The sequence below is a fragment of the Cervus elaphus genome, chromosome 17 (assembly GCF_910594005.1).
Source record: "Cervus elaphus chromosome 17, mCerEla1.1, whole genome shotgun sequence".
NCBI lineage: Eukaryota > Metazoa > Chordata > Mammalia > Artiodactyla > Cervidae > Cervus > Cervus elaphus.
This window is the reverse complement of record NC_057831.1, coordinates 18,225,723-18,248,391: the sequence shown is the minus strand read 5'-3', so window position 1 is coordinate 18,248,391 and position 22,669 is coordinate 18,225,723. Positions and strand designations below refer to the sequence as shown.

Sequence of the window (22,669 nt, the reverse complement as noted above, 5' to 3'; positions counted from 1 at the left end):
ACGGACCAGAAAAAAATTTTGATCTGTTAGGAAATTAAAAAAAAAAATCCAGAGATTTTGTTTAGAGCATTAATCAGATTACAAAGCAGTACATAATAATTTGCTTAACAACCTCCCCCCTTTAAAAAAGGAAACCATGCTAAAGCAAGCTTTAACTCAACCCATCTGATTTGCATGAAATTTGCATTTGAAATACAAATTATGAATTATTTAATAAAAGACTAATAATCTTTTACTTCTCCAGGAATCTTCCCTCAAAGATAGTACAGTATCACAATAATGTACAATACAATAATATGCTGCACGGTGGACAGGGAGGCCTGGCGTGCTGCGGTTCATGGGGTCACAAAGAGTCAGACACTATTGAGTGAACTGACTGACTGATACTTCTACAGGGCTTCCCTGGTGGCCCAGACAGTAAAGTGTCTGCCTGCAATGCGGGAGACCTGGGTTTGATCCCTGGGTCAGGAAGATCCTCTGGAGAAGGAAATGGGAACCCACTCCAGTACTCTTGCCTGGAAAATCCCATGGACGAAGCAGCCTAGTAGGCTACAGTCCATGAGGTCGCAAAGAGTCAGACACGACTGAGTGACTTCACTTCACTTCCTATACTTCTATGAAACCAAGTGTGCTTTTCACTTGCGGTTGCCAGGTCAAGGGCTTACCTCATACTGAATATGCCCTATCCACTTTCTGGAAGGGAACAGTCTATATTTGGGAGAGGAGGCACAGTAGGATTAGGAAAGAGCAGTGCCAGGCAAATAAGGGGTTCATTTGCCGATGGTATGCTGAAAGGAAAATCAGCATTTGTCCTGTAAGAAAAACTCAACTTTTTTGCATTCTTCATTCTGGGAGAAAAGCAGAAAGAAGTGTCTTGTTATTCCCTAGAGACTCTATTTAGTGTCTGACTTAGTGGGTGTTTGCTAAACTTCCTTTGTATGATATTAGATTGGCTTGACTCTAAAACTCCTTGGGCATGCTTCCTGGATGGCAGCGTCTTTTCTTCTTTCTGCAGACGGGGCAGATGGCTGGAAACTCGCCTATAAAAGAGCTGGCGAGCGTCCCATAGGGCTCAGATATAATGAGTGGACAGTCATCCTCGTATTTCCCAATCCAGCTCTGAAGTTCACCCTCCTGCATAAATAAATTTGATCCCACAGCCAACACCTGATAGCCCCCTGGGATAATGGAATTCTTCAAAACTGACCTTAGCAACAAAAGATCATGGAGTACTTGGACGAGTTCACCAGGGAGAACGTTACTTGGAGTAATACCACTCTAGGTACGTTCCTGTACTATTTAAAACTAGCCCTGTTCTCCCTTGAGTCCACATCCTAAATTTTAGTGTGTTCCCAGTCTGTTCAACTACTCAAAACTAAAATAGTCTGTGTCTTGAAAGCATCCTTTAAATTTGCAAGTTTCCATATGGACCTCAAGTACTGGATGCAACTAAGGACATTTGAATGCCCTACACAGAATATTAATCAAGGAACTGAGAAAAAATATGTCAAAGCTGTATATTGTCACCCTGCTTATTTAACTTATACCCACTGGCCACAATGGGAGAAGCAATATTTATATTTGATGCTATCTGTTGCACATGGGGTAAATGCAAATGGCTATAAGTACCAGGCAGATAACATAAATAAGCGAGCAGGTTTAAGGCAAGAGGAAGTGGGGAGACTTGGCTGAATAGGAGTCAAGCTGGGACTAAAAGGAAATGAGGAGGACTCGATTGATTTTGCCTCAGGGGAAGGTCTACACATTGCTGCTGTATCTTTACATGCTTCAGGAGAGGCCAGAAATCTCAGGTGTTGTTTGTGTGGTTTTGTGTGTGTGTGTGTGTGTGTAATCAATGCTTCATATTTCAAACATTTGCTACCAATTCAAAGGCCATGCCAAAGAATGTTCAAACTACCATACAACTGTGCTCATCTCACACACTAGCAAGGTAATGCTCAAAATCTTTCAAGCTAGGCTTCAACAGTATGTGAACCAAGAACTTCCAGATGTACAAGCTGGATTTAGGAAAAGCATAGGAACCAGAGATCAAACTGCAAACATCCATTGAATCATAGAAAAAGCAAAGAAATTCCAGAAAAACACCTACTTCTGCTTCACTGACTATGCAAAAGCCTTTGACTGTGTGGATCACAATAAACTGTGGAAAATTCTTAAGGACATGGGAATACCAAACCACCTTACCTGCCTCCTGAGAAATCTGTGTGCAGGTCAAGAAGCAACAGTTAGAGCTGAGCATGGGACAGCAGACTGGTTCAAAATTGAGAAAGGAATATATCAAGGCTGTATATTGTCACCCTGCTTATTTTAACATATCCAGAATACATCATGGGAAATGCTGGGCTGGATGAATCACAAGCTGGGATCAAGGTTGCTAGGAGAAATATCAACAACCTCGGATATGCAGAGGATACCAGTCTAATGGCTGAAAGCAAAGAGGAACTAAAGAGCCTCTTGATGAGAGTGAAAGAGGAGAGTGAAAAAGCTAGCCTAAAACTCAACATTCAAAAAACGAAGCTCATGGCATTTGCTCCCATCACTTCATGGCAAATAGATGGAGAAACAATGGAAACAGTGATAGACATAATTTTCTTGGGCTCCAAAATTACTGCAGATGGTGATTGTAGCCCCTAAATTAATAGATGCTTGCTCCTTGGAAAAAAAAGCTATGACAAAACTAGACAGCATATTGAAAAGCAGAGATACCACTTGGCTGACAAAGGTCCATCTAGTCAAAGCTATTGGTTTTTCCAGTAGTCATGTATGGATGTGAGAGTTGGACCATAAAGAAGGCCGAGTGCTGAAGAATTGATGCTTTTGAACTATGGTGCTGGAGAAGACTCTTGAGAGTCCATTGGATTGGAAAGAGATCAAACCAGTCAATTCTAAAGGAAATCAACCCTGAATATTCCTTGGAAGGATAATGCTGAAGCTGAAGCTCCAATACTTTGGCCACTTGATGCAGAGTTGACTCATTGGAAAAGATTGAGGGCAGAGGAGAAGGGGGCAACAGAGGATGAGATGGTTGTATGCCATCACTGACTCAGTGGAGATGAATTTGAGTGAACTCTGGGAGATAGTGGAGGGCAGAGGAGCTTGGCATGTTGCAGTCCATGGGGTCACAAAGAGTCAGACACAACTTAGTGACTGAAAAACAACAACAATAATCAATTCAAATTTACTTTAAAACACTTTATAGTCCAAACAAAAATATATTTGAGGGGTGATTTGGGCCACAGGGAACCAGCTAAAGCTCTTTTATCTATGCTTCTGAATGTTGACTTAGAAACAAGGCAAGTGTGTGAGGGCTTTGCTTCAGAAAGGAAGTGATTTGGTTAATCTCTTGCAGGAACTTTATTTATAACATTTGTTGCGTGAAGAAAGGGCTACAGGTTCTCACTGTATCAACTACATGCTGCAATCCTGACCACTGGTTCTTAAATTGTAAAACATTCATAATATGACTGTTATCCAGGACTTCCAGGAAAAAGAAGAAAACAAGGTATAATTCCTTTCTGGAAACCAAGTGCTGCTCACTACAGTGATGGATCCAGTTGGGAGGAGTTCCATGATTTAAGCTCCTCATGAAAGAGGCTGCTGTAATCTATGTGAGAGCTATGGTTTCTTTGGGAATCTCAGAATGGAATTCCCTGAATTCTGTGAAATTAAGTCCAAACTTTATAATGATATGGCTATAGAAATCATAATATGAACTTTCTACTTTTTAGTTTTCATTTCCTGGCTATGTTGGTGATGATGTTATTTCATGAAGTTCTATACATTTTAAATACTAAGTTGTAACATACTATGATGCTTATTATATCTACTTTTAAAAGTCATATTTATGTGCAGGTGTAACTGAATTAAGTACACTGATAATATTCAAAGTCTTTTTTTAAACCTCAAATTTTCTTTTATACCTTCAAGTTTCAAATGTTTAGATGATAATAAGCCAGTCAAAAATGTTAAAAATAAAGATTAACTTGTCTTTGAAAGGTACTGAAAATGAGAGCTCAAAATAAGCTGTAGCTGCAATTTCTTATGGGGTCAATTTTCTCTTTATTTAGAAGTACTTGATATGCCATGTATCAAAGGAATTTGCCACATGTAACAGGAGCAAGTTTTTTTTTTTTTTCTCCCTATGATTATAGGAATTAATTCAAAGTGTAATATTGTCTTTTAATTTAATAAACATTAAATGAAATATTTGCCTTATTTGTGGGCTTCCCTGGTGGCTTAGATGGTAAAGAACCTGATTGCAACATAGGAGACCCGGGTTTGGTCCCTGGGTCAGGAAGACCCACTGGAAAAGGAAATGGCAACCCACTCCAGTATTCTTGTCTGGAGAATTCCCTGGACAGAGGAGCTTGGTGGGCTATACAGTCCACGGTTCGCAAAGGGTCAGACACAACTGAGCCACTAACACTTTCACTCCTTGCCTTATTTACTGGTAAATAACAATAAAAAGAATGAATGGTGAATAACTGTATTCTGTATATGAAATGAGGGAATTATACATAAGTAAAATGCAGGACACTTAAAAAAAAAATGCAGGACAAATATTTCTCTGTTGTCTTTAAAGATAAGATTTAATAGCTCAGTTTCCAAAATAAAAACATATTTCATAGGGCTTATTTTTAACTCAATGCATTTCCAATTCCAGTACCCATAAAGAACAAAGTTTACATTTCAAAAACCAAATGGCATCTGGTATACTCAGATAAGTAACCAGTTCTACCACCTCATCAGCTGCAACTTTTATGATTACCATATGTGGCTAAAAAATTACAGATATATGCCTATCATATTATTGAAGCTGAATTACTTATTTACACATAAGGCACTGTCAGTTTTTCTCCTTGAGTGCTGTGGAATATTAACAATTATGGCCACAAAGTAAAAAAGAATAATTTACCATTTTCCAGCTCTGGGATGAAGCTTCATAACATAACCAATAGTTGAGATGAAGCTTCATAAACATTTACCCATTTGTAAAATTGTCCATGCTTCTTGACTTGTGAAATGTTGGGAAAATTATTAAATATTGGGAAAATGGCGTGAAACAAATATGAATAAGAAAAAAATAATTTCCAAAGGCATTGCTAGAGTCAACTTCTGTACAAGGATCATCAACCAATTTGTGAACTATTAGGCTCTTCATTTCCCTTCTGGGCTTGCCTGATGGCTCAGATGGTGAAGAATCTGCCTGCAGTGCAGAAGACCTGGATTCCATCTCTGGGTTGGGAAGATCTTTAGCAGAAGGGAATGGCTACCCACTTCTTGCCTGGAGAATTCCATGGACAGAGGATCCTGGTGGGTTACAGTCTATGGAGTCCACGAAGAGTCGGACACGACTGAATGACTAACACTTTTTTTCATCTCCCTTCCACTCTCCAAATCTTTGTTGGATTTCCTTTATAATGACTGTCTTACTAGATGGAAGGGAGAGGAAAAAAAAAGAAGTGAAAGTCAAACTAAGGATTAATAGAGAAGAGTGGCATGGAACAGTGAAGGTCAGGAGCACTAAGGCCCCACAGGATCTCGGGGAAAATAATAAGAGTAAGAAGAGCATTTGCCATTAGAATTGGAACCAGAAGAAGAATACAACAACGGGGTTTTTTCTGGGCCTTTGGTCAACTGAGAGTAAATTGTAAATCAACTGAGAGTAAATCAACAGCATCACTTTCCTATTTAGCTTCTAATTCTCTGTCAAACAGAAAAAATACAGATATTTGGATTAAAAATGATAAATACTGGTAGTATAAAATGCTACGAGAAGTGAAGAAACTATAAATGAAAACTTTGGGAACCTAAATGACAAAATGACTTTTAAAATACTGAGCATTTGCCAAAAAAATTATCAAACCATTCAGATTATTTTTCAGGAAGTATAGAAAGTAAGAGAAGTAACAACAGAAAACAAGGAAGATGGTAAATCCTGCAAAATATAGATAGATTGGTAGAATTTCATTGACTTAAGACTAGAATAGATTATTATAAGGATTGTTGGTAAAAATCTGGAAAAGAAGTTCAGTTTAAAAATATGATCTTTTTTGCCTTTCTAGAAAAAGCTTATTAGGTGGAGGTACATGTATAACTGGATTACAGCAAGAAGTATGTTATATTATTCTCATGTATTAATTGAGAAATATGAACTAAAAGCAAGCCAACAAGTGGATTTATAACTGGCTGAACACTTTACCTTGGTAACAAAGCTTAACTCATCCCACAGTTCTTGTTTTCAGTCTTTACTCCATTCAATAGTTATATCATGGATTAGGTGAGTCTTCTTAAAATTTAGATCTAGGAATGATTTCTCTCTCTGTGTATCTGTTTCTATAGGCTTCCCTGGTGGCTCAGATGGTAAAGAATCTGCCTGCAATGCAGGAGATGCAAGAGATGCAGGTTCTATCTCTGGGTTGGGAAGATCCCTGGAAAAGAGAATGGCTCCAGTATTCTTGCCTGGAGAATTCCATGGACAGAGGAGCCTGTTGGGCTACAGTCTGTGGGGTCACAAAGAGTTGGACACGACTGACAGACTAACACTTTCACTTTTGGGGTCTTCCCTGGTGGCTCAGACGGGAAAGAATCTGCCTGCAATGCAGGAGATCTGGGCTCAATCCCTAGGCTGGGAAGATCCCCTGAAGAAGGTAATATCTCAAATTTCCAGCAAATGGAACCACAGAGAGATGTAATATTTGCTGGATGGCAGAGTCAGACTTTAAGAGAGGATCTCAGCAGGATGGAGTATAAAACAATGTGGGGGTAAAAGTAAAGAATTGTGTTTGGGTCCAATAAACAAGCCATGTTGATACACAGTGGAGGAGTTAAGGGCTAGCAGCAGTGGAGAAAAAAAAAACAGCCTTTAGAATTTAAGTTGATAATAAATGTATGTATTCATCAATACATGATATGATTGCCAATGTGTTTTAAAGCTAATCGAATTCCAGGCATATTAATATAAACAGAGGTATAAGCAAGTAGGTTCTACCCAGCTTAGGCCAGGCTACATCTGAATTAATGTGTTTAATTTTGGAGTGTTACCCTTTAAGGGCAGACAGAAGCACATACAGAGAACAACCAGGAGAGAAACATATAAAGGTGTCATGTGAGGAATGGATGAAGGAACTGGGATGTTGGAGCAGAAGAAGGTGATCTGGGAAAAGAGGGCTGTTTTGAACTGGCTCAGAACTTCCTGGGGTGCATCACAGGGAGGAGTCAGGCTGATGTGCTCTTCTTGTTGAGAGAAGCACATCTAAACCAACAGGGCTTTAGGAGTCATCGCAACCCTGAACTTCATGCGGTGTTTCTATAAAATCCCTGATGGTTGTCACGTGGAAGAGGAACTAGTTTAGAAGGCAAGACAAAAACTAAATGATAGGAAGCAGAGAACAGCCGATGTTAATCCAAAAGAAGGAACAATAAACATTTGTTGAATGAATGAATGATTAAGTTACATTGTAATATTTAGAACTGTCTAGAATCAGAACAGCCTCAAGAGAGTGAGTTCCTTGCCACTAAAGGTGTTTGAACAAAACTCAGGAATCATGAGCTTAGGATACCCTATGTGAATTTTTAGTCAGTTGATTGGCTGTAAAATGAGTTTATTTTGCAGTTATAAGAGAAAATTTAATAGAGCAGCAAGTAAATTTCTCTTACTCATATTATCTGCCCTCTCACCACTCTTTTAGAATAAGACAATCAAGATTTACCTGGAAATCCTTTCTGACATTACTAAAATATTTTATAATATATAAAATTTATAATTTAAATTTTATAATTTAAAATCATTTTTTATTTTAAAATAAAAAGTCAGTTTTTAGTTTCTATACTATCCAGCAGTTAAACATACTATAAGAAAAAAATGTTTCAAATGCATGAAACTCTTTTTCATAAAGGGAAATATGACCTACTTTATAGGATCCTCTTCATGCCATCTTTTTAAAATCATTTTAACCACACCCTCAGATTCTGTATTTGTTACACTCAGAGAAATCAGGTTTCAATTTATTTTTACATCAAGGAGAATATAAAGAAAAGATAGTCAAATAATAATGACTCGAATTAGTTCTGTTCCTTAGGATTTGTCAGTATAGCTACAGAGAGCAATTCCAAACAATTTATTAACTTATTTTTTATTGGTGCTCCATAAAGGCAATTTATTCAGAAATGTTTATAAGGGGAGATTTTTCCATAACTAAAGAATCAGAACAACAAAAAACCAGAAGAAATATACAGTGCCTTAAAATATGGATGTCTCTAGAAGTATACTGACTAATATAAAGGAAATTATTTGGGTCCAATAAAAACATATGGAACTAAACTTATATTATGATTTTAAATATCTGTGAACTTTAGCTACAATATGCTATTATCTTAAGTAATAAACCCACACACTATATACTGCTAAGAAAAACCTACAGGAAATTCTGTAATTAGAGGCTGCATTTTTCCATCAAAGGAATGACTTTGAAGAGCAAGCCTTCAATGTCTATACTGTTTCTAATTTTAAATATATATAATTAAAGGACTAAAATATATCTTTTACTATTATTGCATGTCATTTAATTACTATTCTATATATAAAGGGGTAGCTTAATAAAAATTCTGTTATTTACAATCTATATTTCAACAAAATTTTGAAAGATAGCATAAATTATATTTCCATCTTGGTATAAAACTATCAACTTGAACTATTCCTAATTTAGACCTTTGAACCGACTTGGTATATTAATTAAAAAATTCTTTAATACCATAGGTTGACAAGTACCGATGTAAGAAGAATTCTATGTAACTTAAAAATAAATTACATGTAATAGCCAGGACATGGAAGCAACCTAGATGCCCATCAGCAGATGAATGGATAAGGAAGCTGTGGTACATATACACCATGGAATTTTACTCAGCCATCAAAAAGAATTCATTTGAACCAGTCCTAATGAGATGGATGAAACTGGAGCCCCTTATACAGAGTGAAGTAAGCCAGAAAGATAGAGAACATTACAGCATACTAACACATATATATGGAATTTAGAAAGATGGTAACGATAACCCTATATGCAAAACAGAAAAAGAGACACAGAAATACAGAACAGACTTTTGAACTCTGTGGGAGAAGGTGAGGGTGGGATGTTTCAAAAGAACAGCATGTATACTATCTATGGTGAAACAGATCACCAGCCCAGGTGGGATGCATGAGACAAGTGCTTGGGCCTGGTGCACTGGGAAGACCCAGAGGAATCAGGTGGAGAGGGAGATGGGAGGGGGGATCGGGATGGGGAATAAGTGTAAATCTATGGCTGATTCATATCAATGTATGACAAAACCCACTGAAATGTTGTGAAGTAATGAGCCTCCAACTAATAAAAAAATTAAAAAAAAAATAAATTACATGTAAATTAAATCAAAGGCAATAATGTATCCTTATTCCTAGAAGACAGATGATTTGTCATTGGATGTTTTGTTACCTGTGTCTATTTTGATGGGATTGAAACTGTCTCTTACGTCCCTTGTAGGTTCGATCCCTGGGTCAGGAAGATCCCCTAGAGGAGGGTAAGGCAACCCACTCTGGTATTCTGCCTGGCGAATCCTCATGGACAGAGGAGCCAGGCGGTCTGCAGTCCATCAGGTCACAAAGAGTTGGACACGACTGAAGCGACTTAGCACACACGCACGTCATTATAATATCAGAAGCAAAATCATCTTCATCTCTAATTTGAGTATTACAAACTCTGGTGCCAACAGGGGCTATGCATACATGTAAATAACTGAAGTGGGCAGAATGCATGCCCTATCTAAAGCAGAGAGATTCCATCCAGTTTCAGCCAACTGATATTATAAAAGAATATGTACCCAGTGGTGTCAGATTCTCTAATTTTCCAAGAGGAGTTTTAAAATAAGATTTCGTGTGAAACTGCCCAACATTAAAATATTAGCGAGTAATTTGGGTAAGCCAAATAAAATGTATCTACTATTGGAATCTGCACATAGTTTGTAGCTTCTAATCTGTCTCATGAGAATTACTGATTCAAAACGAAACATAGAGGGAAGATGGTACAAAATAATATAGCACATTTCAAAAATAAGGAAAAATAAAGACATTGCACTCCTCTCCACCACTACAACCAAAGCTGTTACTCTCCACCCTAAAAGGAAATCCCATATAAGCTGTGACAATTTCTCAAATTACAACCCTATTGGCATGTGCCATTTCATTTGACACCTTCTGAAAATCTTGAGTTATTATAAAAGTTACTTTATAAAATTCTAGGTAGATACCATGACTCAAACTCTGCATTCTTTTCTGACACATTTTATTAGAACTATAGGGATCCCAAGTGGAAGTAATACCAAAGAGTAGGATAGAGTTACAGCATTAATGTTCAACATTGTACTGGTGACATAGAAAGCTTTTTCTATGTCGATTTTGTTTGACTTTTCTGCCTCAGAGTGTAAAATGAAAGATGAAGTTGTAAATCTCTGCATTAATTTTCTGAACAGATCCAAAATGTCCAAATATTCCTTTCTTCCTGTTATTCCTCAAAGTTCATTTCCTTTTACAATATTATTGACTAATTACGAATGACTACAAAACAAAAGGTTGTAAGGCTGAAAAGTAACTTTGTACTGAGCAAAAAAGGCAACAAAAATGGCTTTATAAAGTTGTACTCTAGAATTTCCCAACACTAAAAATTCTTTAGAAACTTTGCTTTGTCAAAGTAGAAGTAATTTATATTTATCTATACCAAAAAGTAAAAATGGTGTATGTAAGTGATGATGTTTTTAATTTAAACATAGCAGTTATCGAGTTGGTGGATAAAAATAACAATATAAAGGTAAAATATTTCTTATTATTGTTTTCATTAAAAAAATTATTGCAGTTGTCATATAGACTATAAATTCTTTAAACAAGACATAATATCAAAGAAATGTAAATAATTAATAAAAAAGGTTAATTTGTAGGTAGGGGCTTTTTGCCATATGATGTATCATGCTATGCTTGGTCACTAAGTTGTGTCCAACTCTTTCTGATGCCATGGACTGTAGCCTGCCAGTCTCCTCTGTCTGTGGGATTTCCCTGGCAAGAATACAGGAGTGGGTTGCAATTTCCTTCTCCAGGGGATCTTCCCAACCCAGGGATCGAGCCCAAGTCTCCCGCATTGCAGGCAGATTCTTTACCATCTGAGCCACCAGGGAAGCCCATGATGTATCATATGTCATGCTCATCATCAGTCATGCTGATTAAGACAAAATAGCTTCTGATTTTCAAAACATCTGATAAAACTATATTAATGATTTACAATCTTTCCCATGTTTACCTTCTCAAAGAACAGTTCTTCAGGTTAAAATAAAAGTAAGGAAGAGCGGAGACTGAAAAATTACAAGGTGCTTCCATAACTTATGTTAAATGCAAGGAACATGTTAGAATCCATTCTAGAAAATTCTGAAGTCCTCAACCATTGAGAAATATAAAGAAATAAGGTAGCTAAGAAACAGCCTGAAGAACTAAGGACAGAGGTTAGTAATGTACAGAAGATGGTGATCAAAACCAGCCCCAAGAAAAAGAAATGCAAAAAGGCAAAATGGCTGTCTGAGCAGGCCTTACAAATAGCTGAGAAAAAGAAGAGAAATGAAAGGCAAAGGACAAAAGGAAAGATATACCCATCTGAATGCAGAGTTCCAAAGAATAGCAAAGAGACACAAGAAAGCCTTCCTAAGAGAACAATGCAAAGAAATAAAGGAAAACAATAGAATGGGAAAGACTAGAGATCTCTTCAAGAAAATTAGAGATACCAAGGGAACATGTCATGCAAAGATGGGCTCAATAAAGGACAGAAATGGTATGGACCTAACAGAAGCAGAAGATATTAAGAAGAGGTGGCAAGAATACACAGGAAAACTGTACAAACAAGATCTTCATGACCCAGATAACCATGATGGTGTGATCACTCTCCTAGAGCCAGACATCCTAGAATGTGAAGTCAAGTGGGCCTTAGGAAGCATCACTATGAACAAAGTTAGTGGAGGTGATGGAATTCCAGTTGAGCTATTTCAAATCCTAAAACATGATGCTGTGAAAGTGCTGCACTCAATATGCCAGCAAATTTGGAAAACTCAGCAGTGGCCACAGGACTGGAAAAGGTCAGTTTTCATTCCAATCCCAAAGAAAGGCAATGCCAAAGAATGTTCACATTACCGCACAATTGCACTCATCTCTCACACTAACAAAGTAATGCTCAAAATTCTCCAAGCCAGGCTTCAACAGTATGTGAATTGAGAACTTCCAGATGTTTGAGCTGGATTCAGAAAAGGCAGAGGAACCAGAGATCAAATAGCCAACATCTGTTGGATCATATAAAAAGGAAGAGAATTCCAGAAAAACATCTACTTCTGCTTCATTAACTATGCTGAAGTCTTTGTGTGGATCACAACAAACTGTGGAAAATTCTTAAAGGGAAGGGAATACCAGACCACCTTACCTGCCTCCTGAGAAACCTCTATGCAGGCCAAGAAGCAACAATTAGAATTGGACATGGAACACAATGGACTGGTTCCAAATTAGGAAAGGAGTACATCAAGGCTGTATATTGTCATCCTGCTTATTTAACTTACATGCAGAGTACATCATGAGAAACTCTGGGCTGAATGAAGCACAAGCTGGAATCAAGATTGCTGGGAGAAATATCAATAACCTCAGATATGCAGATGACACCACTATTATGGCAGAAAGCAAAGAGGAACTGAAGAGCCTCTTGATGAAAGTGAAAGAGGAGAGTGACAAAGCTGACTTAAAACTCAACATTCAAAAAATGAAGATGGGGAAACAGTGAAAACAGTGAGAGGCTTTATTTTCTTGGGATCCAAAATCACTGCAGATGGTGACTGCAGCCATAAAATTAAAAGACGCTGCTCCTTGGAAGAAAAGTTATGACCAACCTAGACAGCATATTAAAGAGCAGAGACATTACTTTGCTAACAAAGGTCCGTATAGTCAAGGCTATGGTTTTTCCAGTAGTCACGTAAGGATGTGAGAGTTGAACCATAAAGAAAGCTGAGCGCCAAAGAATTGATGCTTTTGAACTGAGGTGTTGGAGAAGACTCTTGAGAATCCTTTGGACTGCAATGAGATCCAATCAGTCAATCCTAGAGGAAATCAATCCTGAATATTCATTGGGAGGACTAATGATGACGCTGAAGCTCCAATACTTTAGCCACCCTGATGAGAAGGGCCAACTCATTAGAATAGACCCTGATGCTAGGGAAGATTGAAGGCAAGAGGAGAAGGGGATGACAGACGACGAGATGGTTGGATGGGGTCATTGACTCAATGGACATGAGTTTGAGCAAACTCCTAGAGATGGTCAAGGAATGGGAACCCTACAAATCCATGGCTGATTCATGTCAATGTATGGCAAAAACCACTACAATATTGTAAAGTAATTAGCCTCCAACTAATAAAAATAAATGGAAAAAAAAACCAAAACAAAAGGAATGGGAAGCCTGGCATGCTGCAGTCTATGGGGTTGCAAAGAGTCAGATGTGATTGAGCTATTGAACAACTACAACAAAGGAACAGCAACGGAGTTCTGAATTAGATCTCAAACTTTCCTCTGATACTCAAGTCAAGGAAAGTCTTTGTTCCTCAAAGATGATCATGAGAAGCTCAGTCAGTAGACCACTGCAGAATCAAAGCCATGTCGATATGATTGCCAAGGACTGTCACTGTGATCATTTCCATCTAACTTTGCAAAGGAACACTGAGAACAGTGTTCCTTATAGGCTAAGACATGCACAAAGAAAAATTAAGCATGAAATTATTAAAGTTAATTTATAATCTCTTTAGATAATACTAAAATGCCACACTGAACACAAAAATGCCATTTTAAAAAGCAGTTAAGGAAGAAATATCATTTACTTCCAAAAGAACTTAACAATTTGCTTTCAATATTTACCTGCCTTCTCTTAATAGGAGTCAGAATATGAACAAGCATGGGTTGGTTCATGTTCCTATGTGTTTATAACTTGTATATATGAATAATAACCTATGCTTATGGAGAACTCTTTTCATTAAGACAGTATAGGCAGTGTAATTGTAAGTAAATATCCACATACATATATGTGTATATATCTATCTCTTTAAGTAGAATACTTCCTATTAATGAGAATGATATCTGTCTTAACACCTACATACAGAATAACAGGCATTATAATATTTTAAGCCATTGTTGCACAAAAGCAAGTGCTTGATTTGAGAATCCACTTGTACACCTTGGAATAAACAAAATACCACAACACATATAACTTGTGTTTTAGAAGATTCTCTGGCGTGTTCTGTGTATGGGCACAGCTCCTCAGTCACATCCTTCATTCCACACTTCCTACTTCACCGTGGAAGACTCTCCCTTCAGCCATCCCGGAAATGTCACATGCTGATGGCCTCCTTTTATGATCCAGTCAAGAGTTGGGTGCGATCTTTCAAAGCTGGGCCACAATTTTAATAATCTAGATATGTAGATTGACTCAGTTTCTAAAAATAAACTGATGAAAGACCCAAGCCATCACACTATTTTTTAAAACCACTGAATGTATTCTTAATTAAAAAGCCGGTGGTGTCTCTGGGTAGCTTTTTTTCTCACCTGCCAATAAACTTGGAATGTTCAGGCTGACATGTCCTTTTGAAGACACGGTGAATGAAGCAGGAATTACCACCTGTTGCCCCTTTGTACTTCCTAGGGTTATAGTTAGTTCCTGTTATTTCACATCACATCACACAGGCTTCAAGCCAGAAGAGCAGTGACTCTCTGCCATGCCGATTTCTCTTAGTTACTCACCACCGTTTCCCTATCTTAATTCTAATGAATTCCTTTAGGACTGGAGTTAACTATACTTCCTGTCCTGGAAAGACAGTCTGACGCTCCTAGTTCTTTGATATTTTAATGCTATATCGGAGGATATGGATGCCACCTTATTCATCACTTAGACTTCTTCATTAACAGATTTATTCTAAACTTACAAGGTCATAAAGTATGACAAGAAGGTCCAGAAGTTTTCATGGTAGGTGAAATATAAAAACAATAGTGTTGCATTAATTATTATTTTTTTATATGTAAGTCATTTAAAAGTTTACTTGTGATAATAAAAATAATAGTGGTCAACAAAGGTTCATCTGAATACCAACATTTTTCAAATAAAATTTAACCAACTTCTAAGGAAAGACAATCAAATCTTCCTGACTCCCTCCAGTCACTTTAGAATTGTATGCGAAGTAGGACCTTACAACTGACATCTTTTTCCTACAAAGCCAGTTTTGTTTGCTACTTGTGATTTACAGTCTGCGTCTGCTGCAAGGAACTGTGGACACATGAGTGGAGGTTTGCTTATGAAAGGATGCTGCTGTCTGGCACTGAATGACTTTCCAGAGACCCTTCTCATTCAGACCTACAGCAACTCTTCTCCCTGAGCATGATCTGTCAATAAATAAGCCGTTTTCCCACCCATTCTGAAGGGATGAGTCAAAAATATAGTCTTTCATTCTAGTCCCTTCTGCAAATCCTGATGCACCATTAAAAATCTGCTGTTTCATACTTTCATGATTTCTATTTGGTTAATTCAGCTCATTAACATTTTGTTGCAACTATAATTTAGCATTTAGGAGTGATAGAAAAAGAAAGGTGGTAATTGTGTTGGATTTTGTTTTTGTAAATTGCTGTACTTCTTATTTGCAATATGCCCATTATTTATAGATATTACCAACTGTAGTATGTTAGGTTTTATTTTTTTGTCCATTTCAAATACAGATTTTATTTACCTAAAGGCTTACTTTATCTTTCTTATATAATATTGAAAGTCATCAACCCCAAATCTATCTTTCCTCCACATTTGACTATATGCTTCAGTGGCTGACAGTAATGCAAATCATAGCTACGTATTATATGGATTAATAAATCTAATTAATTAACTAATCACTTGAATTCTTGTGAATTCAGGTGAAAACTATCTTGCTTAAATATAAGACAAGAGAATAAAATCGACTGTCTAGCTTTGCATTTCAGAAAAGATCAATTTTCTATCAAGGAATTCTTTAAATTATTTAGAAAATATTTCACAGAAAGCAGCACTTGCAAAATTTCAACAAAAGAAATATAAATGGAATAATATTAAATATATATATATACATCTAAAATCTTTCATCCCACTCATTTTCAAGAAAAAATGTGAAATGAAGCATATTAGCCTGAAGAGACTATAATGTATAATTCAAGATATATAAATCATGAAATACGTAAAATAACTTAAAAAAAAGGATATTGCATTTGATATAAGCAATGAGTACAAGTGTAGACAAATGAAATCTTTCCCTTACTTCATAAAACATAATTAGTAGCTATTTTAGTATGAAGGTCACTGCATTAAAAAAGACTAAAAGGAAATCCAACAGTTATTTAAACCAGCTGGCATTATTCTCCAGAATTCCTTGTCAAAGGATATACTTAGGAATGAATTTGGTTTTAATACATGTATGGTCTTTGATAATTCTATTGTCAATTATTAATTAAAGCCCTTAATTTTCAGTTAAGGACTCAAACCTCAGACTTTTTCAACAACTCTGTGTGTGTGTGTATTGTTTAAATACAAGAGTTTTGTGAAATGTTCACTTTTACTTCCAAATATTTTGTATAAAAGCTTATCCCACTGGATGACTGTATGTACTATACTTCACATTAAACAAAAATGTCAAGACTTAAAGTGATGTAAAATAGAGTCTCTTCCTCAACATCTCATAATACCTCTTTTTCTTTTCCTTAATGGGCACAGCTATAAAATCAATAACTGAGGTGTAATTTGCAACACTGAATTCCAAGGGAAATATTGTCTACTTATCAATAATTGTTTGTAAAAATAATTTATTCCTTAAATTAACCCACATTAGGACAAATTTACAAATGCTTCTGGGCTCTTAGTGGTTTGAAGTATGACAGAACACTTAAAAAAGAACTCTGATTATAAAACATAACAAGAGCGTTTGCAAATTTTAATGAGCTTGCAGTTTCCATGCCAACTTCTCCTGAATCTGGAAATCATTAAAATAATTTTCTCACAATTTATTTCTTTCCATTGTGTTATATCCATTCCCTTTCCACAGGCAATACATTCAGTACCAAATGAGTAGTGTATTCATTAGGGCTAAAGAGAAAGGCAAGGGTTAAGTAAATAAGAACATCAAATTAATATCCAGGCCTAAATGCTTTAGCAGAGCCAAAGAATCTGTTTAATCATTCAAGTCAACAAAGGTTAAGATAATAAAATAAACTTCTAAATGCTTTCCTTTTCTGGAACTTAATCTGTCTTGCCGAAGATGTTTTTAAGATGCTATCAGTTTTTCATAGTCCCAGCTGTTATGAAAATTTATTTGAATACACTGGGAAGAGAAGAGAATTTGATGAAAATAGTTAGGCAGTGCTCCTGGGTGGCTTATTGAAACTGTGAGGGCTCAGGACTCATTTAAAACCAGCTGTTGGCTGATGATATTGAGACCAATAACCACTAAATCTTTTTTTTTATCAGGCCTTTGTGTTATTTGGCAAGGGGATGGTAGCCAACTGATTAGAAGATTAATTTGTAGCCAAAAGATCACTTCATCATGTCTGTTCGTTTTACTGCCTAAGTTTGACTAACAAATGTACCACAATTTCAGAACAACATAATATCCTAATTTAAAAAGACAGTATGAAACATTAAAATATTTTAAATTTTAAAATAGCTTCACTTATTTTTAAGGCTGTTTTTAAGTCATGAAGACAGAGAAATGAAATTTGAGTCATTAACATTAAAGCCCAGGGCTGTGGTTCATGATGAGGGCAGAAGTCCGCATGACCCGGGCAAAAGTCCTTTTTAATAATGAAGGAGAGAGAGGTCGGTAGTAACAGTGGGTGCAGACAACAAAGTGGAAATGCTGAAAAGTTTCGAGCCTTTTACACTTGACATTCAGGTTCAGCTTCTGATCTAGAAGTATAACTCAACCTCTTTTACAAAGAGAAGCTTTGCAACAAAATACCTCGTAGAACATGTAAGCACAGCATTATGAACTACAGAAAACACTTCATTCATTTGGCTATCCTGAAGAAAAAAAATCACTAACAGCAAATACACCAGGGTCTTGCTATTATACAATTTCCAAATTGGTGCCCCTGAGCTGAGAAGTGAAATTGTATCACAACAAGCTAATTGGACATTCTGACGTGCTTTGGATGGAAGTCAGCATTGCCCTGTCTCTCTAAGCTCCATGACGAGAGGTTCCAGGGTTTACTAAGTGGCACTCAGCCATACCTTTGTTTTCTGGAGGGTTGACAGTGCATGAATTGTAAAGACTGTGACTCTCATGATTGCAAAGAAAAAAGACACACTTATTTTCATTTGTGCTCCTCAACTTTTTCAAGCTGATTCATAGAGGAATGGATCCTAAAGTTGAAAAAGGTCCTAGAAGCGATCTGGAGAGAGCCTAGCAATACGGAAAGAGGGCAGAACTTGATTCTCATGTTTGAGTTCCAGCATTGTCTTTTGGTAGTTGTGTGTGAAAGAAATAGAATCAGTCACTTAATCTGTGTGAGCAAATCTACATCAGAAAAAAAAAAAAATGATCATATTAAAACCGGTGCTACTGGGACTTCTCTGGCAGTCCAATGGTTGGGACTTTGTCTCCCAGTGCAGGGGGTGCAGGTTCAATCCTTGGTCGGGGAGCTGGGATCCCACATGTCTTGCGGCCAGAAAGTCAGGGCATGGAACAGAAGCAATGTTGTAACAGGTTCAATGGGGACTTTGAAGGTGATCCACATCAAAGAAAAAAATAAAAAACAAATTTGTGCTACTAACTCAACTTTGAGAATAAATGATGGAGTACATGGAAAATGCAGTTTGTGAGTAGGTAGGATTAGTCGCTCAGTCATGTCTGACTCTTGAGACCCCATGGACTGCAGCCCACCAGGCTCACAGGTAAGAATACTAGAGTGGGTTGCCATTTCCTTCTCCAGGGGCTCTTTCCACCCAGAGATAGAACCTGCATCTCCTGTATTGGCAGGTGACTCTTTGCCACTGACTCACCAGGGAAGCCCCCAGAATTGTTGAAATACATGTCTTCATAGAGTGGCCAGCATATTTTAAGAACTCAATAAATAAATAATCAAGTCTTGGATATTTTGGTAACCCCAACTTTTTCATATTGAGGTTGATGGTCGTACCATCCACTTGATTGATAGGGAAGTAGCATGATCCACCAGGAGATGCACAAACCAGAGGCTGAGAGAGTTGGGTTTGAATCCCACTTCTGTCACTTACAAATTGTGTGAACTAGACACGTTACTCTACCCTAGATTCTTCATGTGAAACTTTAGGAGAATAATCAACTATGACCTGTTGAGGGCTTATTACAGATTCTTCATACATTATTTTATTTAATCCATCTCATAACCATGAAGACAGATAGTGGCAGAATTAGAACTGATCCCTATCCAGCCTGACCCCAGCCCATGTGGATATAATCATCTCTCTCTATTGCATTCACTTTCTCTATTTTTCTTTGCTGATAATGTACTTTGCTGAACTGTAGTAAGGCTTAGAGATGATATGTATAACTTACCTAGAAAGATGTTCTGCAAGTTGTACAACTCTAAGTGATGAGCAATTATAACTGTTTCATGAGGTATTATTTCCCAGTCCAACTTTCGTTTGGCTTAGGAAAGCCCCTACGACTCCCTTATGGTGGGTCTCCAATTTCTACTTGAACACAAAGTAAAGGCTTAGCCTCAACAGTCTGTAACACAGACCCCTGACGATGAAATGAAGAAGACTGTGCGTGAATATGATAATTGACAGCATGGAAAAGCACCCTCCTGACCACACAGCCTAAAGGCTTAACTGCTGCAGTGCAATGTTTGACTGCAAAAACAAAGATTAATAGCAAATCTGTAATGACATCTCCCCAAGAATGAAGGAGGGAAGTGCAGTTCCAATGTCAGGATGCATTCATCTGTGGAAATCTAACTCTCAGCTTCTTATAGAAGAAAACCAAATGATATCTATGGCTGTTACATTATACCTACAACTGGAGGCTTGAAATTGGTTCAGGGTATACTGACAGAAAGCTCATGCCAAAAAAGCTAGTCAGTTCTTCTGCATTAAATCATATGCCATCAACAGCATTCAAAGATAGTCATCTTTCCTACCATTTACTTTTAACTTCTTGCAATCTGACTTTCACTCTCACCACTGAACAAAATGCACCTCCCTACTCCAGAACACCAAGTCCAAAAGTTTTTTTTTTTTTAAATTTTTTAATTGAAGGGTAATTGCTTTACAGAATTTTGTTGTTTTCTGCTAAATATCAACATGAATCAACCATAGGTATATATATATATATGTCCCCTCCCTCTGAATCTCCATCCCACCTCCCTCCGCATCCTACCCCTCTAGATTGTTACAGAGTCCCTGGTTTTTGGTTTTCTTTTTAATAGCTCTCATCCCTGTGGCCTTTTTTTTTTTTTTAAATTACAGTCTGTTGGCCACCTGCACTTTTTTCTTTTTTTTAAGTAGTTCGGCCTTATTGTTCAAACATTGCAGTGTCCTTTGAATGCTCACTGTTTCCTGAGTCTCCTTTTCATCCCACTCACTCAATGTGGATATTTCTAAAGTGGTTCTATCTTTCTTCTGTCACCCTTCATTTTTCTGCTCCTATGGTTTCAATTGCTACTCTGTGACAGTTTTGCTATGTAACTGTTCTTTCCAGTTGCAACATCACTTCAGAATTCTAGTCTCATATTTCCAACCGTTTGCTACACTACTCCAATGGAGTAATTCATCAAGATCTCAAATTCAACATAACTAAGATTCAGCTTATCATTTATTCCCCTGACTCTCTTCTGGCCAATTTTATCAAGGAATCAAGCTGGAAACCTCAGCTCTATCTTTATCTTCATCCCCTTCAGCTCCAACATCCAGTTAGCTAGAAGACTGCTATTAAATTTTCATCTCGATATTTTTAATTTTACTCCCTGATTATCTCTCTTCTTTTTTAGAAAACTCAACATAGTCACAACTTTACCCATGATCACCAATTTTGGATGTAAATCCAGTGTGGGTCAAAATTTTCTCTCACTTTTTTCTGCTTTAAGACTTTACTTTTGTCAAATTCTTCTCTACTAGTAACAATCCTGGTTTTCCCTTTCTGTCTGCCCAGGTTTTTGCTTGGTGCTTGTGGCAGACACTATTGATGAGATGATGCAACTTTCCTTTCGAATTCCACTGCAAACATAGAGCTCTCTCCCATATTCTGGTCCCTCTTTTGGAATTTCTGCCTTGGCTCACCAACTTAGCCACACTCCACTGCTCATTCTGATACTGAGCTTTCTGCTCACTGTGGCCCTGTGCTTTCAATCATACCTGATGTTCCAGCCTAAGCCAGTCCATACCCTCTACTCAATTCTCCACTGAGGACTGGACATTATCCTTATAGCCCAGACTTCTGCGACCTTGTCCAGATGACTGACATCATTTCCTGGTCTACTTGGTCTCTTTCCTTTCAATCTTTTCCAATTCCTTTCCATACTGGATACTATTACCATTATAGATTTTCATAAGGAATATTTGGTAATGATACTAAATAGTCTAGTGGTAATATACAATCAATGTTATACTCAAAAATCTTCAATGGTTCCTTATTGCCCACCACACAAGACATTAAAAATGTTCTATAATGTAACTCGAATAAAGGTTTTGCAAACTTATGTGGGTACAATTTTTCTATATTTAACTTATTTCCTTGGCAAATGGAATTTTTTTTTCCTTAAATGAACCTTGTCATTTCCTCCTTGTATAATATTATTTGAACTATTTCTTCTTCCTGGAAAGTTTAATGTCTTTCTCTTCATCTAATCTTTTAATGATTACCCATGTATCAAGTCCTAGTTCAAATGCCATCTTTTCTATAGTCTCCAGCGATTATTTAAAATGAAAGATGCTCCACTTATCTAGCATGGTTTAGTATAGCTATTCAAGGCATATAATCTACAACCACATAGTTTTCTCGTTCAGGCACCCATGAGATCACCAGCTCCTTGAAGGCAGTAATGAGGAAATAATATTTTCTTTTAACATTCAACAAATATTCATTTAGTTTTTATTGTCCTAGGTGATGGAGGTATGAACAAATCCTTATTCTCACGGAGTTTTTGTTTTAAAGAAGGGCAAGGACTGATGCTAAAGCTGAAGCTGCAATACCTTGGCCACTTGATGCAAAGAGCTGACTCACTGGAAAAGACCCTGATGCTGGGAAGGATTGAGGGCATGAGGAAAAGAGGACAATAGAGGATAAGATGAGGATGGCAGCATTGACTCAATGGACATGAGTTTGAGAAAACTGTGGGAGCGAAGGACAGGGAAGCCTGGCGTGTTAAAGTCCATAGGGTCACAATGAGTCAGACAGAACTGAGTGACTGAACAGCAACAATGTTTTGCAGATGCCCTTCCTTAAAAAGAAGCAAGTAAATAAATAAACAAAATAGGACAATCTCAGATTTATTGAGTAGCTGGGAAGTTCTCCCCAAGGAGATATTTGAGAGGAAATCTCAATGATAAGAAAAACCCAATCACGAGAAGA

The 22,669-nt window shown here is 37.1% G+C and overlaps 1 protein-coding gene and 1 long non-coding RNA gene across 24 annotated transcripts in view; both read right to left on the bottom strand.

Annotated features, from left to right (window-relative positions):
• COL25A1 (collagen type XXV alpha 1 chain) overlaps nt 1–22,669 on the bottom strand; it is a 501,341-nt gene that overhangs the window by 144,546 nt on the left and 334,126 nt on the right. The gene's annotated exons all lie outside the window — the stretch shown is intronic.
• LOC122673488 lies at nt 654–11,697 on the bottom strand. Its single transcript, XR_006334694.1, has 3 exons — nt 11,516–11,697; nt 11,294–11,304; nt 654–665 (listed from the first exon to the last, which is right to left on the bottom strand). It is a non-coding gene; the product is annotated as an uncharacterized LOC122673488 (long non-coding RNA).